Raw genomic sequence first — 16,754 nt, forward strand, 5'->3', positions numbered from 1 at the left:
CAGCGTCAACTGAGATCTACTGTCCCAGTTCGGTGCCAGAAAGAGGCTCAAGTTAAACCTGCTGAACCTATCTCTCAGCCTCATGCAAGATTGGCTGATGCTGAATCAGTTGCTGAGCCTCAAACGAGATCTGCTGAACCAGTCACTACTTCAGTGAAATCAACATCGCAAGTACGGCGTCTACGGCATCAAAAAGAACCTCGCGCAAGACTTTTTAATTGTATTCAGCCTTCTCCAGCACGACCTACTGAATTAGTGGAACCTTCGTTTAAAACTCTTGTTTATCCATCGCCATTGGTCACTAGTACTCCGCTGGCTAAACTTAAAGATAAACTAGAAGTGTCGGATGATATATCCGAAATCACTCCATGTTACCGTCGGCCTGTTGGTGCGAAGCTGGCGATTAGTGAAAAAAAGTCTGATCCGAAGTATTTGAAAACTGTTTTACCGATACGCGAAGATGAGTTCAAAGTCCTGTGTGATTCTAGTTCTGATGATGTTAGGAAAGCGAATCCGGTTAAAAGAAAGTTATCTCATGGAGATTTTGCGGTTTCTAAAAATAAGTGTCGTAAACGCGAATCTGATTTTACTGAAAATAATCAAGACTCATCGTCGCTGCCACGGAAAGAATATTTGGGCAAGCGGAAGGCTGCGAGGTCGAGAAAACAAAAAACTTTTGAAAAGGAAAATAGCTCGAATAATTCAAATAGAAATTTGTCTTCTTGCACTGGTCAAGTTTATTGTAAAAAATTGTTCTGTTTTCGATGTTCTGAGAATCAGCCTTAAAACCGTAAATGATACTGTTTACTTCAAACCGCTGTCATTTATCAAAAACTCAAATTGGAAACTAAACTTTCCTGCGTGAAGGGAAGATTTGTCAGTTTAATTGGTCAAAGATGGTTTTCAGATAGAAAAAAACAGTATTTCGATATGATTCATCATTCGATCAAAACATTCGATTTTAGACTCAATTTCGGACTACAGAGTAAACTTTTTCACAGTGCATGTAACCTTTACCCCATTTGACACTTTATTGATACCTTTGCTATTTTTGGGACCACAATCAGTTGCATAACTGTAGCTCACGACATGTTCAATGATTGTGTTTGTATCTATATGTTCACCAGGGGGTGTTGATTATTGAAATTGATAGTTCAGCATCTTAAACCACTTTTCACCAAGTTAGTAACCTGTCTGTGGTTAGACTGGATATTTTCACAAACCACAAAAAGGTATAAGGTATAAGCCCAACCAATTAATGAAAATGATGAAGTAACTAACTACATTGTGTTCCCAAGTGGGCATGGTGTCCCTGAACCCCTAGTTTAATGATTAGATCCTTGGCTTCATTTAAATTACATGAATGATATAATTTTAAAACTCTTATCAGTGGTAATTATGAGCGTTTACGTTATTTTTACTGTTATGTACTGGTACATAAATATAAGATTGTATCTTTGTTGTAGCCTTCAGTTATTTATGTAAATGTCTTTAAAAAATGTACTTAGCAATAATTCCTCGTTTGGTTTTTAATTTTAAGGAGTGTATTTCTATGAATGTATGGATGGAGATGACCCATTGCAATTTTCATTTTCCCCAGTACGTAAGAAAAAGGAGAATATCTTTTTTTTCAATTACATTAAGTCTTGGAGGTAACCACCCGCAAGGAACCCAGTGCCCCTATTTCAACCGTACGGTGTCGCCATCTAAATAGTGAAGAGGAAGGAGTCTCGTGCCAATGACGTCATTTCATATATTTACATAGGCGGCGAACCGGCCATTTCTAGGATTATTCAATGCGCTCAAAATATAGTTCGTACTTTATTACAAATTTTCAATATTTTTCCTCGCCGACAAAACACTGATATTACACCAATATATTGATTATACACTCTGAAATATAAAACAATTAGAATAAAGTAAATTCGGCTTTTGATAGAATCGTTTTAGACGCGCGAACGAATACAGTTCATCTAAAATTAGCTGTAGATTCCGGAGAGATTCATGTTTTCCATCCAAAAATAGCTCAATAGGACAAACACTGCTCTACTGGTCAGTAAAAATAGACATAATCTCTCCTCATATTTGTTGTCGTTGTTTATAATGTGTGTTGTAGTCGTCGTATTCTAATCGAACGCGCTTGTTTCGTATTTGATCGTTGATTGACATACACGGACTGGCCGAGTTTGAGGAGTGACTGAATCTGGTTGTCATGATTGTCAGTCAGAGTCAGGCCTGTCTCCGCTTCAACCGGCCTCGGTGCTTGTGATTGCGTTAAATTGACATGAATGAATGAGAATGCGCCATCGTGTACTATATGCTCAGTGGCGCTTGTCAATTTGAACTCATCAAGTGTCTATAAATAACACGGTAACCGGTGGCGGTGTAATGACGGAGACACTGTTGAAAAGCCAGCTGGGTGGGCAACAGGCCACAACTCGAAATAGCATCCGTTAGGGGATTCCCCAATTTTGATATATCAATTTTGTTTTGGGATTTATTGTATAAGATGAATACTTACAGTTCCTCTGTCGATAAAATGGCTACTCAAGTCAACTACCAAAAAGACATGTAGGCCCCTATAATAAATTGAACTGTGGAAGTGTTTTAAGTTGAAACCACGGATCAGGGTATTCCCTGATATTGACATTGCATTTTCTCTTCTAAAATTAAAAACCTTTGGGTCTATAAAATGTGCCCTGTTATATGAATTCCAATAGGACCTAATCTGTTTTAGATAGGCCTAGCCCTAATTAACCCTCTACTAGTAGCTAAGATTACAAATTTACCGCCCTACTAAAATGAAGGCCTAGGCACTTTTTCACTTTCAGCCTAACCCCAGTATCTTTTCTAGACAATTGTAATTGATCTTTTGTGCCAGAGCTGTGTTTAAGAAAGAGTTTTATCCAATATATTGAAACCACCTGAAGTCTCAACTATAAGTTAGCCTACTCTATGCCTACTGTATAGGTCCGGAATGAAATAATTTTCAAGCTGATGTTGATTTGTTTCAGACGCTCATCGATAAATAAATCGCCTTCCTGAACATCTTACTCGATCGTTTATAATACTCCTCGAGAATTTGTGCTGCCGACTACAGATTCTTGGTCACAGTTTATTTATCAGGTAGGCTTCATTTAAGAAAAAACCATCAAGGACCCAGTTCCACAGTTTACTGCATGAATTAGACTTGGAGTGGAAATATTGAAATATATTAGCTTTAACAGAACCGTCAAATCAAACCGAGAACTAAAGAACTGAGGCCAGTTCTTCAAATTACACTTAAATGACTGCTTTTTTCAGGTAATTCTCGTTACTGAAATTTTTTATGTCGAGGTTTTCTTATCTTGGACCTAAACTTAAGCAAAAACCCATCGCAAATTAATGGATCGCGATGATAATGCTGAACTGACCTTCTTAAATGTCTAGTCGTACCACCCTTGGTCCTCCCCTCCCCCTCCCTCCCCAATAAATGCTTCTGATGCATTTTCAATTAGAAAGGATAATCCACTCCACAAGTACTTAATGGGTTTAAAAAGTTTTCCTTCTATCTTGTTTTCATCCCTGCTTCAGTACATCTCGAAAGTATAAATTATTCAGACACGATACAGTTCGAGCCACAGTTTACTATAGTATCTACATTTTATTTAGGTATTATTTGATACGCGCAGTGAAAACTCTGCCAAATATATAATAATATTGCTATGTCGACGCGGTGACTATGTGTTTGTGTATTTTCATTTGTTGTGGATCATCATCGCCTCGAGGGGGAAACACGTGAATTCTAAATGTCAGTATTTCTGCAGGTTTATTCGCAGTGGGTGTGTCGATGACTCCGAACAGATCTTCTTTCTTTTCACACTTTTATCTATCTATCACGAAGCTTCCATCTCTACCGATGTCACTACTGAGCCGCTATCGATTTTACGGGTCACGACCAAAACGAAATCCATTCGAGCCTCGGAGGCATAATTTTCAAACGAACTCAAAAAACTTCACGAAAAACGTCTCAGTAAATTGGTATAGGTTTTATCGGCGAATATTGAATAATTTTCACCAGTTAGTTCTTGTCCATTAAGACAGTCCTTGGGCACATTCAGCTGTGTGGTTTAAACAGGGGTTCGTGGACTGTCGATCATTCACCTGTTGATGGCTGGTGCTAATGGCCTCAAGCGTTCGGCCTTTTATGTCCTCATGTTCTTCGTGAAAACCGAAATGATGATGACATTATTATTTCACTTTTGATATATGAGAACAGTTAATCGACGAACACTGAGAAGTCTGATGCTCCTATCGATTCGTTCGTTTAAATCAAAGACGTGTTTTATATCCAAAAACGAGGTAATTCCCATGGGGTCTCTAATTGAACTCCTCTGAACGAAGTCAACAGTTCAACTCGTGGCTCGACGTTTTATTCGTTGAAAACTTCAAACGCTCGTGAAAACATCTTCAGGGTGCATGTTCTCAATCTTGATCACTTTCTGTTTGTTGAGAATGATATGGTTAAAAGTTGAACCAATCTCCTTGCAGGTGCGAATCCAGAGGGGTGTTTCAGGGGTCATGACCCTCCCCCCTGCTCAACTACCAAAATTTTTTTAATCATTTTCTTGAAGGAATGTACTCAAGACCAAGCGGGCGACAGTACCACATAACATCTTCCATTTGGCCAAACAATCTGCTGTATAGGCCCCTATCATTAGAGATTTTAGTCGGCAGTTTAACATTAACGTTTTCTATGAACCCCCTTCTGGAAAAAACGCTGGATCCGCGTCTGCCTCAATTCTCTCTACATCTCTCTGGTAAAAGCTCGATGATAAAACCATCCATTGGTTCTTGGTAGCTTTTCATTTCTTCGTGAACTGTTTGTGTTTTAAACCTGAATTTAGGCATTTTTCCGTGAGTATAGACATGGTCTTGGTATAGGCATTCGTTTTTCTATTGTATTATGGGATTTTATCATATATTGCCTTATTTTTCAATAAAATTAAGAGATATCGAAGTAAGATTTCACTTCACCTCGGATGAAGCTATAAGTCGTATTCGACTACTCTGTTTTGAAGTCTCGTCTGAGTTGACTGCGCTCACTACATTTGTAAGTATTTTTTCTATACAGCGCATTGAAGTTCACCAGTGACCCGCGGGTATTATCTGACATCCACGCCCATATCTCAACTCAGTCGATATTGACATCATCGCCCGCGATTTCAAACAAACATTGCATAAAAATGTTGTTTATTGTCCGTCAACTTCGATTGCAGTTATAACCAGATCATCGAGAGAGAAACTATTTTTAGGGGAGAAAAGAAGTTTTGAAAATCAGTGTGTTTTATAAATGATTGAGTCGATAAACTGATGATGATCTAGGATGCAGTTTTATAAACGCACTGATCTATTTTCTTCTTTATGGCTAAATGGAGATTTCATCTGACACTATCTGGGGAATGTTTCATCTCCCAGTTAATTACCCTAAGATTTAGGCTTCACAGAAGTTTTTTTTGTCAGATTCGAAATGTACTCGATATTGAAATTCTAATCAAAGCGTTAGTTTTAATTATATCTGAAAATTCAAATTATTCTAATTAATGATTGATTTTATTTTTTGATAAAACATTTAAGTCATAGTTTTTTTAGCTTGACGCAAAAAATTCCAGACAAGACTTTAAGTTGCCTGAATTGAGTAGTTATTTGTGGTATGACTTCAAACAGTTCCGGTACGATATGTTAATATATGTCTTTATAATGCTGCCCACTGAAAAACCGATCTTCCGTCCCATGTATATAGAAATAGCAACAAACGTGACTTTAAAAAAATGCTCATCACGTTCGTCGTGACTTGTGGAATAGACTTTTAAAAAAAAGTAAGACATCTGGGCGTGTCCATCATGTAAGTTGAATTACTTCCAAGAATCCTAAGTCTAGAATGTTCTGTCCTCATTATGGAAAATCATTTTGATTATAATGTGAGGAAGAAAATGAGCAGAAATAAATTTGTTCAAAGCGTTCAATAAGATTCTGTAAAAAAAAAGCTTGACAATTAAGGAATACAGTAGACCTAGTAGACACTCATATATCGGAGATAACCGTTTAACTCTGATATTTGTTGAAATATTTTTCTGACGGTGAATCAGAATTATCTACCATTCGTATTCGCGTTCAATTCGGACACATTTTAACGGTCCAAAAAGCCTTGAGCGAAATCTACCCGGTTACCGATTTGAGAAAATCTACGAGATAAATTTTTGGACGCGGATGTACTCGTATAGTTTCTCGGTATCGGGGTCCGCTTATAGCCCCGAAAACCTCGCAATGCCGCAAAAAGTCTATTTTCGACACTTAAATCGAATGACGGAAAGGTGATTTTCTTTTTTCGAACGTTATTTTTCAACTCATGACTGTCGTATCACGGGGCGGAATATGATACATTTCATATTGCGAAGTCTATGTCGTCGTCGGGTTTCGACCAATCAAAGCGCGCTACGGTAAGCTTCATCTTAACGGCTTATTTTTCAGCGGTTGATATTAATCAATGATAAACTGTCTCACAGATAACAAAATAGTTACTCGACTTTTCTCGCGTCGCCGAGTGACAGGTTCCACAACACTAGACGTTTTTGGTGTTTTAAGACGGGCTGGATCCTGCTGGTAAAAACACTGACGACGACCGTATTTCATAGCTTGCGCTTTATTTTGTATTAAGGTAAGCGTTATCGGTTGTGATGAATTCTGCCAGGAATCTATCTATAGTGTGTGGCTAGTTACACCTGATATTTGCATACGTCTTTTTTCATACGGTTCATCGTTGGTATTTTAGAATTGATTTTTTAATCGCGTTTGAAGTTGTATTTGATGTTACTGATGTGAATGTCGCGCTCGCGGGTTGATAACGGATTGCTATCAGTTTACAAAATGTTTTCTATTAGATTTCGGTTTTTCGATACAATTTCTCAGTCTTTCGCCGATTATTTAATAGTTTCATTCATGTCCACCAGGGGATTCAGTTTGTCCTGTTAGGGTCGTTTAAATGAGGTACCAGCTGCACACACCAGATGGCGCAAATACCAGGACCCAGTTCCACAGTTGTGAGTTAAGATTTGACTCAAGAGTTAATCATTGAAAATGAACTAATTTTAACTGTCGAACTGGATCCTGGGTTGTTTGTTGGGAATTTTAATTTTTAAAGTTGATTTTCAATCAAATTTGAACTGAATTTTTTAGGCTTCCGAACCTGAATACTATCAAACAAGTCATCGAATAGCTATACGATGATTAATTTTCTCACTCGATGTATGGTATAGATTTCAGTGTAAATTCTTTTTATAAATTGGAAAAGTTGATTCAAATTTAACGAAATGTAGAAGACATTGAAGGTAATCGAGTAACCAGTACTAGGGACCAGGAAGTCCAGAAAAGTGTTTGAAACCTTTGGCTACAGGCATGGCCACTCTCAGAATACAGCTGAATGTTTTCCAAATACCCTGAACCCATCGCAAATCACTTCACACCTATATTGTAATGGTGATGGAGTACATATTTCCCCCCTTTTCTAGAATGCTGGATCTGTCCTTAATTTTGTGTTCAGTTCATCCCTGGATGGAGATCATCATGTGAATGAACGATGGCTTCAAGGCTATCAGTGACGTGTAATGAATAGTTGCGATGTTCAAGTTCTAAAATATATTCTGGATAAATTGTTGTTATTTTACGTAAGCAATGATGTTCAAAAATAATAATCATACCGATCCATCATGTGATCTAAAAACAGGCGGTCTCCTCTATCCTTTCTTCATCCCAACAACAATTACTTTGTGGAATACTTTTCCTATGTCTGTTTCGTAGCCAAAGACAGATATCCCTGTCACTTTCAAAAACTTAGTAAACCTACCTAACGTATATTATATCTCTTTCATTATTATTATTTTGTTGGGTGGATGTTCTGTTGGACCAGTATTCTGTTGGGTGGATGTTCTGTTGGCCCAGTATTCTGTTGGGTGGATTGTCTTGTTGGGCCACTGTTCTGTTGGGTGGATATTCTGTTGGGTGGATATTCTGTTGGGCCACTGTTCGGTTGGATGGATATTCTGTTGGGTGGATGTTCTGTTGGGTGGATGTTCTGTTGGGTAGATGTTCTGTTGGGTGGATATTCTGTTGGGTGGATGTTCTGTTGGGTGGATATTCTGTTGGGTGGATGTTCTGTTGGGTGGATGTTCTGTTGGGTGGATGTTCTGTTGGGTGGATGTTCTGTTGGGTGGATGTTCTGTTGGGTGGATGTTCTGTTGGGTGGATGTTCTGTTGGGTGTATATTCTGGCATTGTTCAGTTGATGAATTTTTTTCTCTGACACAAACTGAAGTTGATAGTTGATTAAATGATCTGCGTCAGTCAGGTATAAAGTGTCTCCTCAGCAGCACGCAGGCGCACGCACGCATGCTGCTCTGATCACTATCGATCCACACTCTATTTACGTCACAAATCCCATGTTATAAATAACTGCAGCCTATTTTCACCCGACGAATGAAGCTTGGGGGTTTCCATACGTTCCCGGTACTGCTGCTGCTGGTGCTGCTGCTGCTGCTGCTGCTGTACCCAGCTGACGAAGCCTGCCGCTACGATTCCATTACCATGGTTACTGGGATGGGGGTATCCTGACGATGCGTAGGTGCTTATCGTCGTAAGATCATTAGTTAACAAGGCGTGGTGATGTCGTCCCCAAAAGTGTAATTTGAAACCTGCCACGTGCGTTCATGATCGGCTGTGACCAAATAATTTTGATGGAAATATATTCAAAAATGGTGCACGAGTGGATGAAATTCTATAAATAGCTATTGAGGGGATTATCATGAAGTCAGTGCAAGTCCGGCTGTTAATAAATTACTAGAAATGTTATTCGTGGTTTTGCACTCAGAATAGAACTCTCACTTTCCTCCCTCTCTCTCTCCTCCTCCGGGCTGCAGACTTTATGTCATACGCATTTTATTTTGGAGTCATTTCCAATTTTCTAATTCAAGCCGCGATACTGTTTTTTCATCAAATATCGCTGGAAATAGATTTCAGGATCGATGGCAAATTTTATTTTTACGCGACAATTTTTACGTGTGTGATTTTGGCAATTGGAAGTGCTGCCATCTACATTTTTCTAAAATCTGTTGAATACTAATGTGTATGAACCGGATTCGCGTGACGGATTATTTTTTTCGTAATTTCGCTCCATTCATTCATTCATTTATATTTTGAGAATATCATTCACTGCGCATATACACAGAACAGTAGAATATAATGGAGTAAAGATTGAACTCTCAAAATTCCTGTTACGGTTCTTGGAAATGTTTCATAAGATCATTCGTGTGTCTCGAAAGACACGTTTTGCAACGAATGAGAATCCATTCATTTCCAGCGAAAACACTGCGACCTTGGCCCGCGATTAAACTGGCCGCCCGGCTGTGCTCATAACCCATAGAAACAAATAAATGTGAGATTTCAAAAGCCCGTACGGGTTTCTGATAGTCGTCTTATTCTTTGTTCGTTTCGAAATGTAGATTTTACGCTGAAATGGGTGAAACGAACGACAGTCAACATTGGGTCATATTTTGTCCGTTGGCGGTTGTCTGAATGTCGGCGGTTGTGTCGTGAGCTTTCTGCTCCAGTTACGTTGGTCAATCGTTTAAAAAAAATACGTCACTACGCCCGACTTTTCATTGCAACATAGGACATACAACAGGTTTGACGGCACCAGTACCCTGTGACCGTTTTCACGTTAAAGGTCAACTAAAAGTTAAATCCATTAGGCTTCAACCAGTGCCTTTGTGTTTTGGCTGGAAGCTTTTTAGTTTTCGGTAAAACTCGCTCTTCATTTGGCTGCTGAGTTAATCGTTGGTTTAATGAATTCCCTCCCGGCTGACTTTTTCTTTGATGATGATGATATGTAGTCGCCATATTAGCCATCTTGAATAATATCGATTTACTCTTAATGGATACCCGGAATTCGCTCATCTCCTTTTTGAATTAGCCCGCAAACTATGTTCAAATCACAAAATCAGAAGTTGAAATTCCCCTCACTAGACTAAGAGTTAATGAAAACAAATTGAGAAAGAAGAAGGGATCTGTTCAACCAGTTGCTATTAGCGCATTATGGAGCTGCTTGTATTGGCTTCAGTTTTGAATGAAAACAAACTTTAAAGGCTCCAAGAGAGAGAGAGATACTTAGCCTGAGGCAATTGAAATTTGTTTAACAGAATCCCATTCATTCGAGACAATGCGATCCACATGTCTTAAATCCCAGGCGCACAGCTAGTTCTTTAACGTTATGTAATCAAAGCAATTGAACTGGATTGAAAGATCACCTGAGGATCTCCAGATTACACAGGGGTTCAACCATAACAAATACACCAGATACTACTGTACATTTTAAATGATGCTAAAATCTGGCTGTCGACTGCTGGAGACTCGGCTTGTTGCTTAGGATATTTTTTCGAACTATTTCTATGACTGATATTGCTACATGGTCTGAAGGTCCATTTAATTCCGCGATTTATTTCTTGACCCACTTTTCGAGACATATTTGAGACGGAAAGAAAAAGCATTCAGAGAGGTCATCAGGTTGCTAGAAAATAAAAACGTTTTGTGGTCACTGTTTCCTGAACCACGGTGGCCTGCATAACACTTGAATAATATTTTATGTTTAGACAGGTTCTTTAGACGGGTGCTTTTTTCTTTTATGTTCGATCGTCAATCGTTGACCCAGATCGGCGCGTGAAAATATATTACCCTTCTACTAGTTCTAGTATCTACGGTGGTCTCGAGCGGCCAATCCGTGACTAACCTATTACTTACTTCTCGGACTCGTGTTGGACCTGCACCAAAAAATAGTTCACTAGACTCGGCGCGCTCATTACACGTGAAATATCCGACGGTTGGTGATCGTTTTGCTCTGAAAAAAATCTTGAAAATTCGTCGATCGATCGTCTTGTAAAGTAGTCGCCACTCTGTAAGTACAAGTTTAGGTGTGATTTCTTCTTTACGAATGAAATCACCTGAAGTGCGCGGTTTTTTAATATATTCATCGCTACTGAATTTATATCGGGAAGTTTTTTACTTCGATTGCTTGAGATATAAATATCAGGTGGGTTTCACGTAATGCGTGTATGGGGAAACACGGTGACCTAATTTAGGCTATTTTAATTTCATTTTGTCCCAGTTTTACCGACAGATGTTGTATATATACTACATTAATGTGACACGTGAAACATCATTGAATCGTTTTTTAAATCAAATTTTAAATGTGTGTTTTCGGTCATACTGACCGAATTCACATTCAGGAATGAACTAGGAATTGAGAAATGTGACAGTAGCATCAATGACAATCCGTGCATCAATGACAATCCGTGCATCAATGACAGTTGAATGTTAGTCCATATTAGTGACATTACTTTATTGATGCCTGGAGCGGAATCGTCATCAGTATCATCAGTTCTGATATTTGATAGGCCTGTCTGTGGTTTACTCCTATTAGTTTTGTTGTTAATAAAAAAACAGACTCTTCTGAAATTGATTTAATTGATTGATTGATCAGTATATAAGTTCAATACTCTGATAAGATTAATTTGCATAGAAAACATTGGAAAAATTCAGTGAGCAAAATTTAGTGAGCAATTTCAACCAAATTATTTCAATCGGGATTGAAAAGTGATATTTGAAATGTCATGTCCGGCCTGATATTTCATGATATCAAATTCGAGCGCAACCCTTGATCGCGTTTGAATTCGAAAGTCAAAGATATATTTTGAAGATTTTCTTGATAACTGATTCAAATAGGACAACTGCGGTTTTCAATCTATACTGACTCTAGACATGCCTGTGCAGCCCTGAAAAACCTGTTTCATTGTAGAATGTACCGGTTTTTGTGGTCGTCATTTTTGGGCGAGTTGAAATTCCCTTTTTGATCGATCAGTCCGTAGCATAGCGTCATTTTATGAAGTCTGACAGCAGTTCTTAAATTCTGAAAACTAACGTCACGATTCATTAAGAAACCGTTGGTTGAAATACAGTCAACTCCTAAAAAGCCGCTGCCCTCGCCTAACGCTATATTTTATTTCTGGGAACTGAACATTATGTATTTTATCGTGGAACTCGTCAAAATCACCCACCTATTGACTGCCATACCCTCGACACTGTCAAAATCATAAATCACCTAGGCCGATATGTGGGTTCTCTATCGATCAGGAGTGGACTGTAAACCCATTTCTCCGTGTGCTGAGACTCGCGCCTTTTTTCTAGCTTTCAAATTTTGTTTCGTATCGTGTTTTTATGCGGGTCAAAAAAATGTCGGCAACCCGGTAGCCGTGTTTATTCATAAAACTGATCAGCATCCGTCGTCGTAGAAAGTTCATTCAGAAAATCTGATGGAACCCGAGCGAGTGAGGTATTCTGTATTTTTATGAATGGTCGGATATAATCAGGACTATCGAGTTTGATGATGTATCCTGTATGGCCAGCTGGTCGGAGAACGCGTCGCTGCTACAACCAGCGACAAAAGCTCCTATTCAAGTGTTTTTTGCTCTAATCGCGGGGTCTGTTCGGTGGCCAAAGCGTTTTTGTCAATATTCACGACGCGGCCATAGTGTTCTATTCGCTGCCCGAAGGGTCCACGCCGGACCAACGCATGTTTCTTTTGACCCCGGCTGAAAAAGCATTATGAGCTGAAAATCTCAGCGACTCAATAATGAAACAATTGTGTTTTTTCAACCTTGACTAAGGTTCAATAGTCGAGGACTGAGGTTTCAACCTATAGCCGCCAATTTCTATTATACTACGAAATTTTGTGCCGTTGGTCACATGATGCAGATTTTTATGAACGAAGCTCTCTCTCCTCTCTCTCTCTCCTCTCTCTCTCTCTCCTCTCTCTCTCCTCTCTCTCTCTCTCCATTATCTTTCGGACATTTTATTCATGAAATTTATCGTCACAATAGAATAAAAAATCTGCTCAACTGAACCGTATACGTTCGGTTAGTTATTGAACTGTTCTCTTTTGAGTCGAAAAGGCAGAAAACTTGACCAATCCCGTCTCCTATACGTGGTTCTAGTTGACCAGCAGCAGCTGCTGGAGTTTCACAGCTCTCGACGGATACATCGAGTTCAGGTAATAAATGTGAAATATCTGACTATAATTAGACTTGTGTCTATAGCTCAAAATCATTAAGACAGACATAGCCCCTGCTCAATTATTGGCAGATGATTTATGTCGAATTCCTAATTTAAGACGGCCTATAAGTGTAATTCAAATGTGATATTTATCAAACAGTGAAACTGTAACGGTGTTGTCCAGATTCGAATCAAACATATTTACATATGCGGTTCAATTATTTTTTTAGGTACATACTTACAGTTTAACCATATCCGTTTTTCTGGGGTTTTTTGCTCATCGCGAGGTATAGATCTAAATATTCCATTCGGTTGTTGATCAGAAAGGCTGGTTACTGTATATTACTGACTGCACATAGAGTCTGGCAGAAACGAGAATAAAACCACCACGGAGGATAGAGATCCTAGAATTCTATATTAAAACTGATTGTCTAAATTTAATCTCAAGTGCTCAGATAATGCTATGATTATATAGACGATAGTCAGCCGTAATAGATTATATATTTACCTGTTCCTGGAGCAGTTCATTCCTACGATTCCCAGAATGGGTTCAGGAAAAAATACTTTTCCCGCATCTCCTTCAATACATCGAAGGAAACAGCCTTTTTATATGAACTGTACTGTAGTTTTTTTTTTAATGGAAGTTTTTGAAACTGCAATTTAGAAAAGTTTGCTTCTGGATTTTCGAAATATTGTTACGTATATTTATTGATATCATCTTGGAGTAATTATCTGGACAAGATAATTACTCCAAGGTGTTAGATGGTACAGGGAGGCTGCACTTCCCAGGTGTGTTATATGATGCTTATTAATCAGATTTGAATTTTAATCAGCTTTGAGTAAATGAATGTAGGTCAGCATTAGAATTGGTGCTGATTATCTTCTATATGATACTATATAGTGATATCATGGCAGAAACCAGCTTCAGACCTCCCCCCAATCACTGTCAATTTCAATACAGCATCATCCATGAAAAGTTACATAATAATGCCACTCACAAGATGGAGGTTTTGGTAATTCTATCTATGAACCAAGACCCTGAAATTTTAATTTAGTCCTATCCCCTTATAAAGATTAATTGGAAGCATGGACGTTCAACGGTATAAAACCATGATGTTTAATTGAAAGGAATAAAACCTTGGCGCTTGATTAGAACGTGTGTGCTGCAAATAATTTTGTATCAAAGATTTACTCTTTGTTAGTGAATGAGCAAAAATGAATTTTAAACTAATTTCTTCGCTAATGATAATGTGTAAGATTACGATTCTCGACATGAGAATATAGGGCTTCTGTAATGGCAGTTATTGTATTTCATTCCGGTATCATTTCATTAGTCTTAAAAGGAAAGATCTAATTCTATTAGAATTAATTGATAAATTAGTAATTATTTGGGTATATATCTCTGAGTATGGCTTCTTATATTCAGGTGTCAGGTAACCTATGGTCTTCTATAGCCATATAGACCTCCATTGGCCTTCCTGTTTATACAAAGGCTTGCACAAGAATTTAACAACTTTTTGAGATTGCTTCTCATTCTTTTCATTGAATTCCACTCTATAGATGCCATAGTTTAAAAGCCTGTGAATTTCAAATTAGTCGTCAGTTGAAGACCTTCTCATCATTTGTTATGTTGCCCACGGGAGGCTGCTCAAACCCTGATTCTATTGTCCATATGGGTGGAGAAGTGTCTAATCCGACATTGCGTAATTTGTGGTAACCTTATGAGGAGAACTGAAACCCCTATTATGATTTACTTTGAATCCTAACTTAGCCCATTAGCTCTAAGGACAGCGCCAGGAATAGACCGACATCACGCTCAATCTCAAGGTACGATTTCCTCACTTGCCTAGAAACACATATTTTTAGTTTTCGTGTTATATTTTTGGCTCAGATTTATTATCGAATTTAGTCGATATATTTATAACCCGGGAACCGGCAGATCGAATTAGACATTGTCGCAGATATTCCAACGATGCGTAATCGTGAAATATATTTGTTCAATATTTGGCAATAAACCAAACTGCTTTTCTTCGAAAAAATTGGTAAATTTCAATTTCGGCGTCAATCAGAGCATGACTTCTTGCCGATTCTGAAAATAAATATCCACTGGAAAAAGATTGCGAAATTTGATTTTTATTTTTGGGTGAAAATTCTGCGTATAAATTGTATATATTTACAATAATTGATGTCATTAATCTATTTTTATGTAAATTACAGTTTTTATTCACACAAACGATGGTTACTGTGAGTAATCATTTTTGTATCTAAGTAATTTTAAGTTTCGCAAATTGCAACAATTCGAACTTCACCATTTTAGGCATCAAGCTTGTATACAATTATGTTTTTAAAGTTTAAAAACTTTCTTTTTTATTTTCAATCTTCATAATGGAACCAACGCCCGTTGATATTTCGAAATTTATTTTTTTATTTCACTTTTGATATTAAATGAAATTTCCGCCATTTTGTGAAATCGTAAGAGGTTTCAACCAACAAAATAGGAAATAGAAAGAAGGTAGCATGAAACAGTGTAAAACCCATTCATTAAAACTTCGAAAGATTCAGTTTAATCAGGGCCATCATAAACTTCAGGATCCTGTTCAATATTTGTCGGTCAAAATATTGAAAATGAACTTATCTTACTGTTTATGAGTCAAACTGGTAAGTTTCAGATAGAAATGGCCGAGGGAGGAGTCTTTCGCACCTCGCTGTTATCACTGAAATGAGCTTAGTTCGGTCTGATCACCCAACTCACCGAGATTCCATCATTCATCATTTCTTCGTTATAATCCTCGGGCGACGACGAAATCCACCTGAAGGGTAAAAATCTGTTGTGCCATAAATAAACATTCATATATTTACGGATTTTAATCACTGCTAATAATGTTTTATATCATTCTTAACCCAGCGCATTACAACGCCTGAACGCATTAAATCTATTTTTAGTCTATAATTATTCTCTGAAAAAAAAGTCGATGGCAGTTTGAATTGAAATATCTTTTATGAATTGCAGAAATGTGTTTATCGAATTGTTTACTATTGAAGAATAGTCAAAAGTGCCGTTTGAAGTCAAATGTACTTTCTTTCTGACGAAACGCGTGTTTTTAGAATGTATTCCACGACGTTCAGAAAAGTTCATCTTTTTTCTTCTGTCAAGATAAGTAAAAAATGAGAAAATGCTGAGCTCTGAATTTTTTTTTAATGGATAATCAAGACGTTATGGGGGCTTCCGTCGAAATAATAACTACATTCATTACCAAATATCAGACCACTCCCTTCCTGACTGGTTTTTATAATGATGGTTGGATCCTGTCCCTGAGGCTAGCGTAAGATTAGCCCAGACTGCCGTATATTCCTACTGACAGCGGCTGTAGACATGAGGTTTTAATGCTGTTGGTTGCCGATGACGTCAAACTTTGTGCTGGGTTGCTGGTGTGTCGGTGTCGGCTTACATACAACATCTCTAGTGTGTGCAATAGAACTCTCCTCTCTCTCTCTCTCAGCTACTGTATAACAGCAGCTATAGGTAGAGAAACAAATTATCTTCAGCTTCTCCACCGGATCCCTGGATGAGCCCGCATTCTTGTGCACTGCGTACATCGTTTTGGTTCCTGCGTCGGTCGG

At 38.1% G+C, this 16,754-nt stretch overlaps 1 protein-coding gene across 2 annotated transcripts in view; it reads left to right on the forward strand.

The window, feature by feature from the left end:
• The first annotated feature begins 2,000 nt into the window (after positions 1–2,000).
• Positions 2,001–16,754, forward strand: part of LOC141905404 (myocyte-specific enhancer factor 2A-like) — a 28,810-nt gene continuing 14,056 nt past the window's right edge. For both annotated transcript variants that reach the window (XM_074794254.1, XM_074794256.1), the window contains exons 1-2: positions 2,001–2,052; positions 3,015–3,126. The gene's annotated coding sequence lies outside the window, so the exon portion shown is untranslated. The remainder of the gene's footprint in view (positions 2,053–3,014; positions 3,127–16,754) is intronic.

Source organism: Tubulanus polymorphus, chromosome 5 (assembly GCF_964204645.1).
Source record: "Tubulanus polymorphus chromosome 5, tnTubPoly1.2, whole genome shotgun sequence".
Classification (NCBI taxonomy): domain Eukaryota; kingdom Metazoa; phylum Nemertea; class Palaeonemertea; order Tubulaniformes; family Tubulanidae; genus Tubulanus; species Tubulanus polymorphus.